The 17,137-nt window shown below is 33.3% G+C and overlaps 1 long non-coding RNA gene across 1 annotated transcript in view; it reads right to left on the bottom strand.

The window, feature by feature from the left end:
• Positions 1-1,050: 1,050 nt before the first annotated feature.
• LOC148109053 (uncharacterized) overlaps positions 1,051-17,137 on the bottom strand; it is a 97,304-nt gene continuing 81,217 nt past the window's right edge. The window contains exons 5-6 of the long non-coding RNA XR_015726432.1: positions 2,278-2,383; positions 1,051-1,488 (exon numbers count right to left, since the gene is read on the bottom strand). This is a non-coding gene — a long non-coding RNA (uncharacterized LOC148109053). The remainder of the gene's footprint in view (positions 1,489-2,277; positions 2,384-17,137) is intronic.

Consider the following 17,137-nt stretch of genomic DNA (forward strand, 5'->3'; position numbering starts at 1 on the left):
TTGAATTTCTAGTATTTTCCACATCTTAACCTTTTAACTTCTATCAATGCTTTTGAAATACAATTTTTATGTCTATAATAACATTTTATATCTATAGTTCCTTATTAAATCATCTTGTTCAATCTTTATAATAACCATATGAAAGTGTTATCAACCTTTTATATTACCTACAGCTCAAAGAATTTTTAACCAAGATCATACTACTAATAAATGGTAATATACCAAGCGTAGAAATTAATTCTTTTGAGAATTCCGTATGTAGTCTTATATTATCCAAAATTTTTTACACTAAGCCAGTGGTTTATAGAGCTCTTAGGCTAGAAGAGACTTTCTCTTTTTGAAATTTAAAGAAATAATAAAACACTGAAAGTTCAAAACATACATATTTTTTAGCAGAGAAATAGTGTTCTACAAAATGCAAGACTTTAATGTCCACATGAGCTTAAAACATTCCTGATCTCAATCGAATATAAGGATACCTCAAGTGCCAGTATACAAATATTCTCAGAATTTCCAAATAAAGCAAATTAAAGGTACATTTCTAGACTGCAAAGATTATTTAGTCAGTTGAAGTGAGCCTGCAATGGAAGTTTTTAACATTGATTTTATGTGGTATTAGAGCTTATAATAGTTCATGAACATATATAAGGCCAGAACAGTAGATACTACTGTTGAAATCTAATTAGGATATATTACTATATGTAATTGAAAATGAAAACCACTGGAATTTTACTCATTTTCATATATATATATAACAATTTTAATTTTTTTATATTAAAGAACTATTTTACTAATGATATTAACTAGAGTCAATATAGAAGAAAAAAAAATTCCAACTAGTCTCAAAACAAGGACTTTTTTTTTCTATATTCTTTAGGTATATGCTAGAAGGGATGAAAAGAGACAAACACAGGGTTACGTGCTCAACAGTCAGTTGAATGGTATTGATAATTCTTTTAAATAACATGTATTTCCATATTTTAAATATAATTCAAGATAATAAAATTAAATTCTGCATTAAAATTTATAACCTAATTTGAATATATATACAAGGACATAACATGGCCTTTTTGACTCTAAAGTGATACAGATATTTAATTAGCTTAAACAGGGGTCCTTTTCTCTGTTAATGCCATAGTGTTCCATAGGCTGTACTTTAAATACAATAAAAGAAAAAATATATATATTTTCTGAATTGCATATAGCATATTTTTGATTAGAGAATTTTAATGTGAAATATAAAGTGTTAAATTCTTTTTATAAAATTTAGGGTCTAAAAGGCTAAATAAGAATTTCATGGTTGGGGCACCTGGGTGGCGCAGTTGGTTGGGTAAGCATCCAGCTCTTGGTTTTGGCTCAGGTTGTGATCTGAGGATCCTGAGATCCAGACCTGTTTTGTTCAGGCTCTGTGCTCAGCATGGAGTCAGCTTGACATTCTCTCTCCCTCTCCTTTTGCCCCTCCCCATGTTCTTTCTCTCTCGAATGAATCTTTAAAAAAAAAAAAAAAGGAAGCTAAATAACATAACTCAGCCACAGTAAAGGAGGCATGCTCTCATAAGAAATATAACTGAGAAAACACTCATTTCCTGTATTCTAATTGACTTAGAAATATTTTGAGTAATGAAGCACTGAGTTTATCATTAAAATGCCTCATTCACTGCTTAAACATTAAACTTTATTTGAAATATTTTTAAACTATAAAAGTTACAAGAGCAGTACAACAAAATTCTGCATCTGCTACACAGATCCACAAATTTTTAATTTTTCTACTTTTGCATTATTTTCTGTGCTTTACAGATATATACTTTCATACATACGGGCATGCACATCTATAGATTTTTTTGTTTCTATGTGCTACAAAGTTATACCTCAAAATACTATTAATTACTCAAGATGAAACGTAAAGTTTAACCCACAGCAGTGCATAAAACAATCCTAACAAAATGGATTTAGAACAAGGATAGAGAAATCTTGATACTATTTTCCATAGTGGCTGCACTAATTAATATTCTCATTAGCAGTGCCTGCAGGTTCCCATTTTTCCACATCCTTGTCAACACTTGTTACTTCTTTGATAGTGGCCATTAGGACAGGTGTGAGGTGCTATCTCATTGTGGTTTTATTTGGACTTTCCTGATAGTGATCTTTCATAGTCCTTTTACCATCTGTAGTACTTCTTTGAAAAAAAAAATGTATATTCAGGTCTTCTTCCCATTTATTAAGTGGATTGCTGTTATTGAGCTGTATGAGTTCTTTACATGTTTTGGATATCAGTACCTTATTGGATCCATTATTGCAAGTATCTTCTCTCATACAGTAGGTTGCCTTTTTATTTTGATGGTTTCTTTTACGGTGAAAAAGCTTTTGCTTTTGTTGCCCTTGCCTGAGGAGACATAACAATATATATGTTAAGGTAATATATCTTCTATAAGACTGATGTCAAACAAGTTACTGCCTATGTTTTCATCTAGTTTCATGGTTTCAGGTTTTGCATTTAGGTCTTTAACCCATTTTGAGTTCATTTTTGTACGTGGTGTAAGAAAGTGGTACAGTTTTCCCAACAACATTTATTGAAGAGACTGTCCTTTTCCCATTGGATGTTCTTGCATCCTTTGTTTTAGATTGACCATATAAGTGTGAATTTATATCTAGGCTGTTTCATTGATCTATGTGTCTTTTTTGTGCCCGTATCATAGTGTTATGGTAACTGTTCCTTGTAGTATAGTTTGAAATCTAGGAACATGATGCCTCCAGCTTTTTCTTTCTCACGATTATTTTGAGGGGCACCTTAGTAGTATTGTTGGATGGGCACCTAACTCTTGGTTTTGGCTCAGGTCATGATCTCAGGGTTGTGAGATTGAGCTCCATGCTCAGTGCAGCCGGCTTGAAACACTCTCCCTCTGCGACCCCCCCCCACTCCTGCTCTCTCTCAAATCAATAAAAATCTTTAAAGATTGCTTTGATAATTCAAAGTCTTTGTGGTTCCATACATATTTTAATTTTACTTAAATTCTGTGAAAAATTCTATTGGTATTTTGGTAAGTATTACATTGAATCTATAGATTGCATTGGGTAGTGTGGACATTTTAGCAATATTTTTCCATTTGTTTCACCTTCAATTTCTTAATGTCTCAGTTTTCAGAGCACAGGTATTTCATCTTTTTGGTTAAATTTATTCCTAGGTAATGGATAAAGACGATGTGATATATACACACATACATACATACACACACAATGGAATACTACTCAGCCTTCAAAAAATGAAATCTTGCCATTTGCAACAACATGGATGGAACTATAGGGTATTATGCTAAGCAAAATAAGTCAATCAGAGAAAGGCAATTATCATATAATGTCACTCATATGTGGAATTTAAGAAACAAAACAGAGGATCATAGGGGAAGAGAGGAAAAAATAAAACAAGATGAAACCAGAGAGGGAGACAAACCATAAGAGACTCTTAATCATAGGAAACAAACTGAGGGATGCTGGAGGGGTGTGGGGTGGGGGGATGGAATAACTGGGTGGTAGACATTAAGGAGGGCATGCGATGTAATGAGCACTGGGTATTATATAAGACCTCTACCTCTGAAATCAATAATACATTATATTTTAATTAATTGAATTTAAATTAAGAAAAAAAATGAAAAAAAAATATTCCTAGTTGCCTTACTATTTTGATGCAATGGTAAATAGAAGTGTTTTGTTTTCTTAATTTCTCTTACTGATAGGTTGTTACTACTGTGCAGAAATGCAATAGAATCTGTGTATTGATCTTGTATCCTGCAACTTACTGAATTTTTTTATTCTAACGGTTTTTGGTGGAGTCTTTAGTGTTTTCTATATATAGTATCATGTCTTCTGCAAATAGTGACAGTTTTACTTTTCCCTTTGCAATTTGAATGCCTTTTATTTATTTTTCTTGCTCTGGCTAAGGCTTCTAATACTATGTTAAAAGTGGTAAGAGTGGGTATCTTTTTCATAATCCTAAAATTAGAGGAAATGGTTTCAGTGTTTCACTATTGAGTATGATATTAGCTGTGGATTTGTCATATATGGACTTTATTATGGAGTATGTTCCCCGTTTACTTTGCTGTGAGTTTTTATCATAAGTGAATGCTGAATTTCATCGAATGTTTTTTTTCTCTTTATACTGAGATATGATTTTTACTCATGTATTATGTGAACTGGAAAGTCAGTAAGTGAAATAAAACAGGAAAATTTCTAAATACATAAAAGTAGAAAACACAATTCTAAATAACCCATGTGTCAAACAGGACATCTCAAAAATTAAAAATATAAAACTGAATGAAAATTAAAAACATATCAAATATATCACATAGCTAAAGAAGTACTAAGAAAATGTCTGCTATTACACTGGAAAAGAAGGACATTCTCAAATATAAATCTGAGTTCCTCACCAGGAATCCAGGAAAAGAGAATTAAAAAAAAAAAATGCAGGAGGGAAATAATCATTAAAATAGAGCAGCATAAATCAGTGAAATTGAAAATAAAGATATGTAAAACAATTCAAAAAAATCAAAGCTGATAAACCATTAGCAAGACTGTCAAAAATAGTTAAAAGACACAAATCTCAATTTTAAGAATAAAAGAACAAGCATTACTATAGATCCTGCAGCTATTAAAAAAACAAAGGAATACTATGAACCTTACTTTAAAAATAGACAATATAGAAAATGGAATAAGTCCTCAAAAAAATCCAAAGTATGTGACTCAACAAAGGTGAAATAGAAAAATTTGAAGGGTCTTACATCCAAAGTAATTAACAGCAATTTTACATCTCTTCCAAACGTGAAGACTAAGGGATGCATTCTGATCCTTTTTGTGACCTTCCCTAATATCAAAACTATGCAAACTCATCACAGACAAACAAAAACCCTAAACACAGCATAATAAGATCTGGGAACTGAAGTCCTGTGCATTTATTCCAGAAAAAAAAAAAAGTATTCAAAAAAACATTCATAGCAGCTTCATTAGCAATATCCATAACCTCCAAACAACCCAGATTCCATTTACTGGGTAAATGGTTAAAGGACATTAAGAGGGATGCTTATAGCAATGGAATATTCAGTATCTTGACTGTATCAAAATCAACATTCTCTATGTAATATTGTTTTGCAATATGTGACTATTGGGAGAAAGTGGGCAAAGATAAATGTGGTATCAGTATTCCTTACAACTCCATGTTTATATACAATTATCTCAAAATGCAATTTTATTTACAAGTTAAATAAAACCCAAAGTTCACTTCTTCAGCCACAGTATTTATATTTCAAATGCTCAATAGCCACATTTGGCTAGTAGCTACCTATTGAACAATGTAGAATGTTTCTGTCATAAAGAGTTTTACTAGAAGGCACTAGTTACACTATTGAATAGAAATATTTATAATAAAATATTTAACCTATACTCTAGTTAATGGAAGTTTACAGTTAACTGAAGTATCATGCTACTTAAAATTCTTAACACCATAAACCCTCTTCATTTTAATTTAGAACATATGACTCCTGAATTCACAAGACTTTTCTATTATGTTGACCTTATTTTTCAACTTTTGCTTTACCAGGGATATATTTTCAATCAATTAAGCAATTGGACAGCTAATTAAATTATTAAATTCTCCTTAATACTAATTAGATTATTAAATAAGCTACTAGGGTTGAACTTTATAAAACATGGAGATTATCCATATTATTTACATTGATAAATAGTGTTCTCATAATTTTATGCAATTTTATAATTATGTCTAACTAAAACAGTATAATTTCATATAAAATGTAAAACCTTTAAAGTTAAGAGACATCAAGAGGGAATATCTAAAATAAATTGAATAAATCAAAATACAATGTTTTCTCCAACTAAACACAGAAATAGTACATTAAGTATACTTAGTACACCTTTGGAAGAACACTGAAAACATGAAGATCTTAGAGTTATTTTCAAATTTTAAAAATATAAATTGTAGTTTAGCTTCAAATGCTTCATACTCCAAGTTAACTTAGCTTGAATCTAGGCTGAATAGTTTTCACTATTAGTTGATTACATTTTGATAGTTCATAGTAAAACACTAAAAAGATTTCAGGGACTTTTTTTTAAAAGATTTTATTTTTAAGTAATCTCTACACCCAATGTAGAGCTCAAACCCGTGACCCCAAGATTTAGAGTCAACATGCTCTATTGACTAAGCCAGCTAGGAGGCACAGGCCCCCCCCCCTTTTTTTTTTATAAGAAAAAGGCTTAAATGAAATTCCTGGTTTGTCCATGGACATTAACTTTTGATTTGAAATTGCATTTCTGCCTTTAGGTGCATATCATCAGTCATATATCTAGTAAAGTCAGTTTCCTGCTTCTGTTCCTTTTACCTTTGCTTATGAGCATGCATTGCCAAGGAGATGAGTATTAACACTAAAATGAAGAGGAAATATGCTGTGGGGTTTAGATTCACCACAATGTTAGAATTGCTTTGAGGCAACATTTAAAAAAAAGTTTACTTTTACAAAAACACTCTAAAATATATAATGTCTAAAAATTACAGAGTTTTATGGAAAAAAATTAATTTCTAAAGTCTGACTGATCATAAAATGTCCAGCATTTTCATGTTGCATTTTAGATACCGTTAAGTTATACATTAGCTATATTTACCTTAGAACTAGAAAAAAAATCACAGAAGCTGATTGAGATTGCAGAGTAGGAGGATCTTGAGATTACCTCCTCCCCCGGACACACCAAGACTACAACTACTTTCAGAGCAACTATCTCTGAGAACTACCTGAAGACTAGCAAAACAGTTCTTCCACATCTAAAGGTATAAATAAAAAGCCATATAGACAGGAGTAGGAAAGGCAGAGATGTGTTCTGGTTAGGATCCATAATGTGGCCCTATGCCCTACAAGCAGAAGTGTTATCACAGGCACAGAGGCCTTTCCTAAGAAATGAGGGGTTCTAGCTGCAGATCAGGGAATCCCCTCCCAGGGTACCTGCACTGGAAAGACAAAATCCTATGTTAGAAGGTGGATGCAGGGTAGAGGGAACAATAAAGTATCTTCAAAACTGAGAAGAAACATTGAGACTAAGAAATGAAGCAAACCACTTTATACCATTTAGATGGTTCCGTTCAGGGTAACTTACTGACGGGTCATCAAAGGGATGACGATCCAGGGAATAGGCAGTCATTTTCCAAAGCTCTGGACCTTAATCCATGTATTTTATGAAGGAGATATGCAGAGGTCATTGTGAAGACAAAGGATTGACCGTTTATAGGATCTCACGGTTCCATTTGTGTGACAGAGGGGAAGGAGGAGAAGAAACTATGTCATCTCTACCAGTTAACAACTTTCAAGAAGATCACGACAGCCTTCTCTCACATGCTGGTCAGGACATACATTAACCTTCGATGGGCCCAGAACTCATATCCCCAAGGGAGGTCATTGTATGGACATGAACAAGACGGAGGGACAAAGATGGAGTCAGTACTGTCAATATTTCTACAATGTCATAACATCTGTCTTTGAAAATGAGCAGGGATTAAATTCAGGAAAGCTGGAGCTATAAGAACTTGAGACTACTGTCCATCTGCCTTGCTAGTGCTACACCACATTCTTGCATTCCCCTGCAGAAACAACCAACCTGCCCACTCTAGCAGGCACCCCTCTAAAGCAGCTCCTGCCCCATAACATCCACTGGGCATACGTGGACAGGAACAGTGCACAGGTAAATCTTCCTGCTTGGGCCTCACAGCCAGCCACAACAGGGGCATCCCTACCCACTAACAAGAAGAGAGAAGGGGACAGAAAACTTATTTGAAGAAATAGCTGAAAACCTCCCTATTCTGGGAAAGAAAACAGACATCCAGATCCAGGAAATACAGAGAACCCCTGAAAGATTAACCTAAGGAGGTCCACACCAAGATACATGCTCATTAAAATGGTAAAATATAGTAATATAAAGAGAGAACTTTAAAAGCAGCAACAGGTAAACACCAGGGCAACCCCATAAGGTTATCGGCTGATTTGTCAGCAGAAACTTTATAGACTAGAGGAGAGTGGCATGATATATTTAGTGCTGAAATAAAGATAAAAAACCTGCAACCAAGAATATTCTATATAGCAAAGTTATCATTCAAATAGAATGTGAGATAGTTTTCCAAACAAAAGAGGAGCTCATCACAACTAAACTACCTTTACAAGAAATGTTAAAGGGAATTCTTTAAGTGGAAAGAAGAGGCCACCGGTAGAAGTAATAAAATTATGAAAGAAAAAATTTCATGGGTAAATACAAACATATAATAAAGATAGTAAACTAATCATAAAATCTTTAGCAAAATAATTATATCTACAAACATAGTCGAGGGACTAACAAAATGAAAGAATGTAAAATAGGACATATACATAAATGTATTGAGTGGAGGGTAGTACAATTTTTGTGCATTCAAAATGTGTTCAAACATATGTGACCAACAACTTAATATAGATTACTATATGCAGATGTTATATATGAACTTAATGATAGCTACAACTGAAACCTACAAGAGATACACACACAGAAAAGAAAAAGGAATCCAAGCATAACACCTAACAAAGCAATCAAACCACAAGGGAAGAGAGAAGAACAGAACAAAGAAGAACTACAAAACAAACAGAGAACAGGTAATAAAATGGCAACAAGTATATACCTATCAATACTTACCTTAAATGTCAGTGGAGTAAATGCTCCCATCAAAAGATGTAATGTGACTGAATTGATAAAAAGAACCACCTATACACTGTTCACAAAGGACTCATTCAGACCTATAAACACATGCAGATTGAAGTAAAGAGATGAGAAAACATCTACCATGCAAATGGAGCCAAAAAAAAAAAAATCACTGGGGTAGCAATATGTAATATCACACAAAATAGACTTTAAACGAAGACTGTCCAGCCATTGCACTACTGGGTATTTACCCCAAAGATACAGATGTAGTGAAGAGAAGGGCCATATGCACCCCAATGTTCATAGTAGCATTGTCCACAATAGCTAAATCATGGAAGGAGCTGAGATGCCCTTCAACAGATGACTGGATTAAGAAGTTGTGGTCCATATATACAATGGAATATTACTCAGCTATCAAAAAGAACGATTTCTCAGCATTTGCTGTAACATGGACGGCACTGGAGGAGATAATGCTAAGTGAAATAAGTCAAGCAGAGAAAGACAATTATCATATGGTTTCTCTCATCTATGGAACATAAGAACTAGGATGATCGGTAGGGGAAGAAAGGGATAAAGAAAGGGGGGGTAATCAGAAGGGGGAATGAAACATGAGAGGCTATGGACTATGAGAAACAAACCGAGGGCTTCAGAGGGGAGGGGGGTGGGGGAATGGGATAGGCTGGTGATGGGTAGTAAGGAGGGCACGTATTGCATGGTGCACTGGGTGTTATACGCAACTAATGAATCATCGAACTTTACATCAAAAACCAGGGATGTACTGTATGGTGAATAACATAAAAATATTATTATGGAAAAAAAAGAAAAAGAAAAAGAAAGACTGTGGCAAGACATAACACTACATAATGATAAAGGGAACAAAAGAAAAGTTGCTACAGCTGATATCAAAGAAATTGCTGCCTTTGTACTCTTCTAGGATTTCTATGTTTTCAGGTCTCATATTTAGGGCTTTAATCCATTATAAATTTATTTTTGTGTATGGTATAAGAAAAATGGTCAAGTTTCATATTTTTTTTTTTTTGCATGTTGCTGTCCAGTTTCCCCAACACCATTTGTTGAAGAGACTGTCTTGACTATAGAGAACAAACTGATGGCTACCAGAAGGGAGGTGGGTGGATGGATGAGAGAAATAGGTGATGTGGATTAAGTACTCTTCTTGTAATGATCATGGGTGATCTATGGAAGTGTTATACACCTGAAACTAATATTATACTATATGTTAACAATTGGAAATTAATTAAAAACAAAAAGAACTGGTCACATCTACCATTTAACATGTGTTTTAAATATAACTCCTTTTTCAAACTTCTCTGTGGGGAAAAAAATGAAAACACAACGGTCCAAAATTTGTAGGATGAAGGAAAAGCAGTTCTAAGAGGGAGGTTTATAGCAATAGAGGCCTGTCTCAAGAAAGAAGAAAATCTAAAAACAATTTAAACCTTATACGTAAAGGAGCTAAAAAAGAAAAAAAAAAAACACATCTAAAGCTAGTAAACGGAAGGAAATAATAAAGTTTAGAATAAAAATAGAGACTAAAAAAATAAAAAAAGATCCATGGATCTGGGAGCTTGTTTTTGAAAAGATAAACCAAGTTGATAATCCTTTAGCCAGATTTATCAAGATAAAAACACAGAAGACTCAAATAAATAAAATCAGTAATGAAGGAGAAACAACGATGCCACAGAAATACAAAGGATTGTAAGAGACTATTATGAAAAATTATATGCCAACAAATTGGACAAACTACAAGAAATAAAGTCCTAGAAACATATAACCTTCTAAAACTGAATAAAAAAGAAATAGAAAATATGAACAGATTGATCAACAGCAAGGAAATTGATTCCATAATCAAAAAAACTCCCAACAAAGTCCAGGACCAGATGGGTTCATGGGTGAATTCTACCAAACATTTAAAAAAGAATTACTAGAAGAGGAACAGAGACTTCCAAAGCCTAGAGACCAGCATTACCCTGATACCAAAACCAAACCAACACCCACCCACCCCACCCCCAAAAATACACGCCGATATCTCTGAACATACATGCACAAATTCTCAACAAAATATTAGCAAACCTAACAATACATTTTTAAAAAATCATTCTTTATGATCAAGTAGGATTTATCCTAGGGACACAATAGTGGTTCAGTACTTGCAAATCAATATGGTACAACTCATTAGCAAAGCATAAAAACCATATGATCATCGCAATATATACAGAAAAAGCATTTGACAAACTACAACATCCATTCGTGATAAAAACTCTCAACAAAGGTTTAGATGGAATATACTTCAATATAATAAAGGCCATATATGAAAAATCTGCAGTTAACATCATACTCAATGGTGAAAAACTGAGAATTTTTCTTCTGAGTTCAGGAACAATACAAGGATGTCCACTCTTGCCACTTTCATTCAACATCCTACTGGAAGTCCTGGCTGCAGCAATCAGACAAAAAAAAAAAAAAAAAAAAAAAAGGGGAGGGTGGGAGGAAGGAAGGAAGGGAGGAAGGATGAGAGGAAGAAAGAAAATTCTCCCAAATTAGTAGGGTAGAAATGAAATTGTCACTATTTGCAGGTGACATGATATTACATATAGAAAGCCCTAAAGACTCCACCAAAAAAACTCATTGAACTCATAAATAAATTGAGTAAAGTGCAGGATACAATCAATATGCAGAAACTGGTTGCATTTCTATATAGTAATAACAAACTAGCAGAAAGAAATTTTTAAAAAATAATCCCATTTAAAATTGCACAATCAATAAAAATGCCCAGGAATAATTTAACCAAAGAGGTGAAAGATGTGCTTTCTAAAAATTATAAAACATGAATGAAAGATATTAAAGACAGCACAAATGGAAAGAAATTCCATGTTCATGGATTAGAAGAATTAATATTGTCAAAATGTCCATGTTATCCAAAGCAATCTATGAATTTAATACAATCCCTATCAAAATATCTATAACATGTTTCACAGAACTAGAACAAATAATGCTAAAAGTTGTGTGGAGCTACAAAAGACCCCAAATAGCCATAGCAGTCCTGAGAATGAAGAACAAGCCTGGAGGTATCATAGTCCCCCAGCTTCCAAATTATACTACAAAGCTGTAGTAATCAAGAGTATGGTATAGACACAAAAATAGATACATAGATCAATAGAATAGAATAGAAAACCCAGAAATAAACCCACACTTACATGATCAATTAATCTATGCAAAGTAGGCAAGAATATTCAATGGGGAAAAGACAGTCTTTTTAACAAATGATGCTGGGAAAACTGTATTGGTACATACAAAATAATGAAACTGGACCACTTTCTAACACCAACACAAAAATAAACTTAAAATGCATGAAAGACCTAATGTGAGACCTGAAACCATACAACCCCTAAAAGAATACATAGGCCATCAATTTCTTTGACATCTGTCTTAGCAACTTTTTCCTAGATAGATTTCTTCAGGCAAGGGAAACAAATGAAAACAAAACAAAAACAAAACAAAAACAAATAAAGCAAAAACTATAGGAACTACACCAAAATAAAGTTTTCGTACAGCAGAGGAAACCATCAACAAAACAAAAATGCAATCTAATGATGGGAGAAGATATTTGCAAATGATATATGCAAAAAGGGATTAACTCAAAATATATAAAAAAGCTATATAAGCACACCAAAAACCCCACAAATAATCCAGTTAAAAAACGGGCAGGGGACTTGAATAGACATTTTTTTTTTCCTAAAGAAAACATGAAGATAGCCGAAAGACACATAACAAGATGCTTGTTAAGATGTAAGACCATCTCTTATCATCAGAGAAATGCAAATCAAAACCAGGATGAGCTATCATTTTATATTTGTCAGAATGGTGGGAATCAAAAAGACATGAAAGAACAAGTGTTGGTGATGTGGAGAAAAAGGAAGACTTTTGCATTCTTTTTGTTGTTGTTGTTAAGATTTACTTTATTTCTTTATTTGTCCGAGAGAGAGAGAGCACACAAGCAGGGAAAGCGGCAGGCAGAGGGAGAAGCTTGCTCCCCACTGAGCAAGGAGCCCCATGTGGGACTCCATCACAGAACACCGGGATTATGACCTGAGCTGAAGGCAGCCGCTTAACCACCTGAGCCACCCAGGAGTCCCGGACTTGTGCATTCTTAATAAGAAAGTAAGTTGGTGCAGCCACTATAGAAAACATCACGAAGTTTCTTTAAAAAAATTAAAAATAGAAATACCATGTGATAAAGTAATTCCAATACTGGGTATTTACCAAAAGAAAATAAAACACTAATTCAAAAAACATCTATGCACTCCTATGTTTATTGCAGCATTATTTGCAATAGCCAAGACATGGAAGCAACCCAAATGCATCAACAGATGAATGGATAAAGAAAATGTGATACCCCCACATATACACACATATGCACATACAACACTGGAATATTAGTCCTAAAGATTAAGATCTTGCCATTTGCAATAACATCAGTGAGCCCAGAAGGCATAATGCTAAGTGAAATAACACAGACACAATTATCATATGATTTTACTTATATATGAAATATAAAACACAAAACACAAAAAAAAACAAAAAACAGATTCTTTAATACAGAGAAAAACCTTGTGGTTGCCAGAAGGAGGTTGTGGGGCAGGATGGGTGAAAGGAATAAAGGGGATTAGGAAGCACAAACTTCTAGTTATAAAGTAAGTAAGTCACAGAGATACAAAGAAACAGTTTGGTGCCAGAAGTTGACTAGGTTTATCATTGTGAGCACTGAATAATGGATAGAATTGTTGTATCATATTGTACACCTAAAACTAACAACACTGTATGTTAATTATACTTCAGTAAACAATAAGTCATCAGGTAACAAGGGAAGAGAGCAAGAACAAAGAACTGTAAAAATAATCACAAAACAATAAGATGGCAATAAATACATAATTTTCAGAATTACTTTAAATGTAAATGATCTAATAGCTCCTTTCAAAAGGCATATGGTGACTACATGGAAAAAAAAAAAAAAGACCCATTTCTGTGCTGCCTCCAAGAGATTCACTTCAATAGTAAGGACCCATACAGACTAAAAGTGAAGGCACAGAGAAAGATAATCTATACAAATAATATCAAAAAGAGAGCTGTGTTAGCAGTACTTACATCAAGCATAGTAGACTTCAAAACAAAGACTAATGGGAGATAAATTAGACCACTGTGTAATGATAAAGGGATGAATCTAACAAGAGGATATAACAATTGTAAATATCTAGGTACTCAATATAGGAGCATATAAATATATAACACAAATATTAAGACAAAAATGAAGAAATTGACAATAATACAATAATAGGGAACATTAACACCCCACTTATCATCCAGACAGAAAATCAATAAGGAAACATTAGACTTAAAAGATGTGTAAACCAGATGGACTTATTGATACATACAGAACACACCATCCAAAAAAGTAGAATATACTTCTCTTCAAGTACATATGAAACATCTCTAGGATAGCTCATATGTTAGGCCAAAAGATAAGTCTCAATAAATTTAAAAATACTGAAACTAAATCAAGTATTTTTTCCAAATACAATGGTATGAAAGTGAAAATCAATTATCACAAAGTGGCAAAAAAACCAAAACCAACATGTGGAGGCTAAACAATACGCTATTAAATGACCAATGGACAACGACAACAACAACAAATCAAAGAGGAAATTTAAAAAAGTATATCTTGAGACAAACAAGAATGGAAACACAACATTCCAGAATCTGTGAATACAGCAAAAGCATTTCTAAGAGGGAAGTTTATAGAAATATAGACCTCAAAAAACAAACAAAAAATCTCAAACAATCTAACCTTAAACCTAAAAGAACTAAAAGTAGAACAAACAAAGCTCAAAGTTTGTAGAAGGAAGAAAATAAGATCAGAGTACAGATAAATGTAATAGAGGCTACAAAAATAGAAAAGGTCAATGAAACTAGGAGTTGGTTCTTTGAAAAGATAAACGAAATTGATATACCTTTGGTCAAACTCATCAAGAAAAAAAAAAGAATGCTCAAGATGAGAAATGAAAGAGACAAATTACAACCAACATCACAAAAATAAGGTTTATGAGAGACTAACCAATTGTAGGACAACAAACTGGACAGTCTAAAAAAAATGGATAAATTCCTAGAAACATAAACCTTCCAAGACTGAATCAAAAAGAAATAGAAAATCTGAACAGACCAATTACTAGCAATGAAATTGAACCTGTAATCAAAAAAATGTCCAACAAACAAAAGTCCAGGACCAGATGGCTTCTCAAGTGGATTCTACTAAACATTTAAATAGTACCTACTGTTTTCAGGGGAGGTGGGTCAGGGGGATGGGGTAACTGAGTAATGGACATTAGGAGGGCATGTGATGTAATAAGCATTGGATGTTATATGCAACTGATGAATCTGATGAACCTAGAAGTTATTATGCTAAGTGAAATAATTCAGACAAAGAAAAGTACCATATGATTTCACTTATGTGGAATCAAAAAAAAAAAAAAACCGAAAACAAAAAACAAAAACAAAAAACAAACCAAAACAAACAAACAAAGACTCTTTAAATACAGAGAACAAACTGGTTGTTGCCAGAGGGGAGGAAAGTGCAGAATGGGTGAAATAGATAAAAAGGATTAAGAGATAAAAAGTACCAGTTGTAAAATAAATAGATAATAGAGATCAACAGCAGAACATAGGGGATAATACCGTAGAACGTATGGTGACAGATTGTGAGTACACCTGTTATGGTAAGCACTGAGTAATGCATAGAACTGTCAAATCACTATTTTGAATACCTGAACTAACACTGTATGTTAATTATACTTCAATTAAAATGAGAATACATAAATAAAAAGGAGATGATTCCATTTACAATTCCATCAAAAAGAATAAAATACCTAGGAATATATTTAACCAAGAATGTATAAGACCTGACCCTGAAAAATATAAGATAATGATAGAAGAAACGAAATATGAAACAAATGAATGGAAGGATATATCACACTCATGGATTTGAAGAATGAATATTATTAAAATGTTCATACTTCTTAAAGCAATCTACAGATTTAATACAATACAAACACTAGAATAGCATTTTTCACAGAATTAGAACAAATAGCCCTAAAATTTGTATGGAATCACAAAAGACTCTGAATAGCCAAAGCAATCTTGAGAAAGAAAAGCGAAGCTGTAGGTATTATTCTCCCTCATTTCCAATTGTACTGCACAGCTGTAGTAATCAAAACACACAGTACTGGCACAAAAACAGACACATACCCCAATGGAATAGAGAGCCTAGAAATAAACCCTATGGTCAATCTGCAACAAAGGAGACAAGAATATACAAGGGGGGAAAGACAATCTCTTTAATAAATGATGTTGAGAAAACTGGACAGCTACATGTGAAAGAAACTGGACCACTTTCTTGCAACATATAAAAAAGAAACTGAAGATGGATTAAAGGCCTAAATATAAGACCTGAAACCCTAAAACCCCTAAAACTCCTGAACTCTAGGCAGTAAACTCTTGGATGTTGATCTTAGCAATATGTTTGGATCTGACTTCTCAGGCAAAGGCAACAATAGCAATAATAACAATTGGGACTATATCAAAATAAAAGGCTTCTTGTACAATGAAGGAAACCATCAAGAAAATGAAAAGACAACCTACTGAATGGGAGGAGATATTTGCAAATGATATATCTGATAAGGAGTTAAAATAAAAAATATATAAAGAAATTATACACTCAACACCAAGAAAAAAATCTGATTAAAAAATGGGCAAAAAACCTGAATACACATTTTTTTTTCAGAGAAGATATACAGATGGATGGCCAAGAGACATGTGAAAAGATGTTCAGCATTACTAATCATCAGGGTAATGTAAATCAAAAGCACAATGAAATATCTCTTCCCAGTCAGAATAGCTAATATTGCAAGGAATAAATAACAAGTGTTGGCAAGGATGTGAAGAAAAAGGAACCACTGTCGGTGGGAAAGGAAATTGGTGCAGCCACTATGGGAAGAAACTGTGGAGGTAGCTCAAAAGATTAAAGAGAGAACTACCATAAGATCTAACAATTCTCCTTCTGGGTATTCATTCAAAAAGATCCCCCTTTTCATGTTCATTGTAGCATTATTTACAATAACTGAGATATGGAAGCAATCCAAGTGTCCAAACAGACAAGTTGAAAAAAGATGTGATATGCATAGACCCAGGAATATTACTTAGCCATAAAAATAAATGAAATCTTGCCATATGTGACAACATGGATGGACTTAGAACATATTATGCTAACTGAAATAAAACAGAAAAAGACAGATACCATGTAATTTCAATGATATGTGGAATATCAACACAAGATAAGAAAACAAGCAAGACAAAA

The sequence above is a fragment of the Ursus americanus genome, chromosome 13 (assembly GCF_024610735.1).
Source record: "Ursus americanus isolate L20-20 chromosome 13, mUrsAme1.1.p, whole genome shotgun sequence".
Classification (NCBI taxonomy): Eukaryota; Metazoa; Chordata; class Mammalia; order Carnivora; family Ursidae; genus Ursus; species Ursus americanus.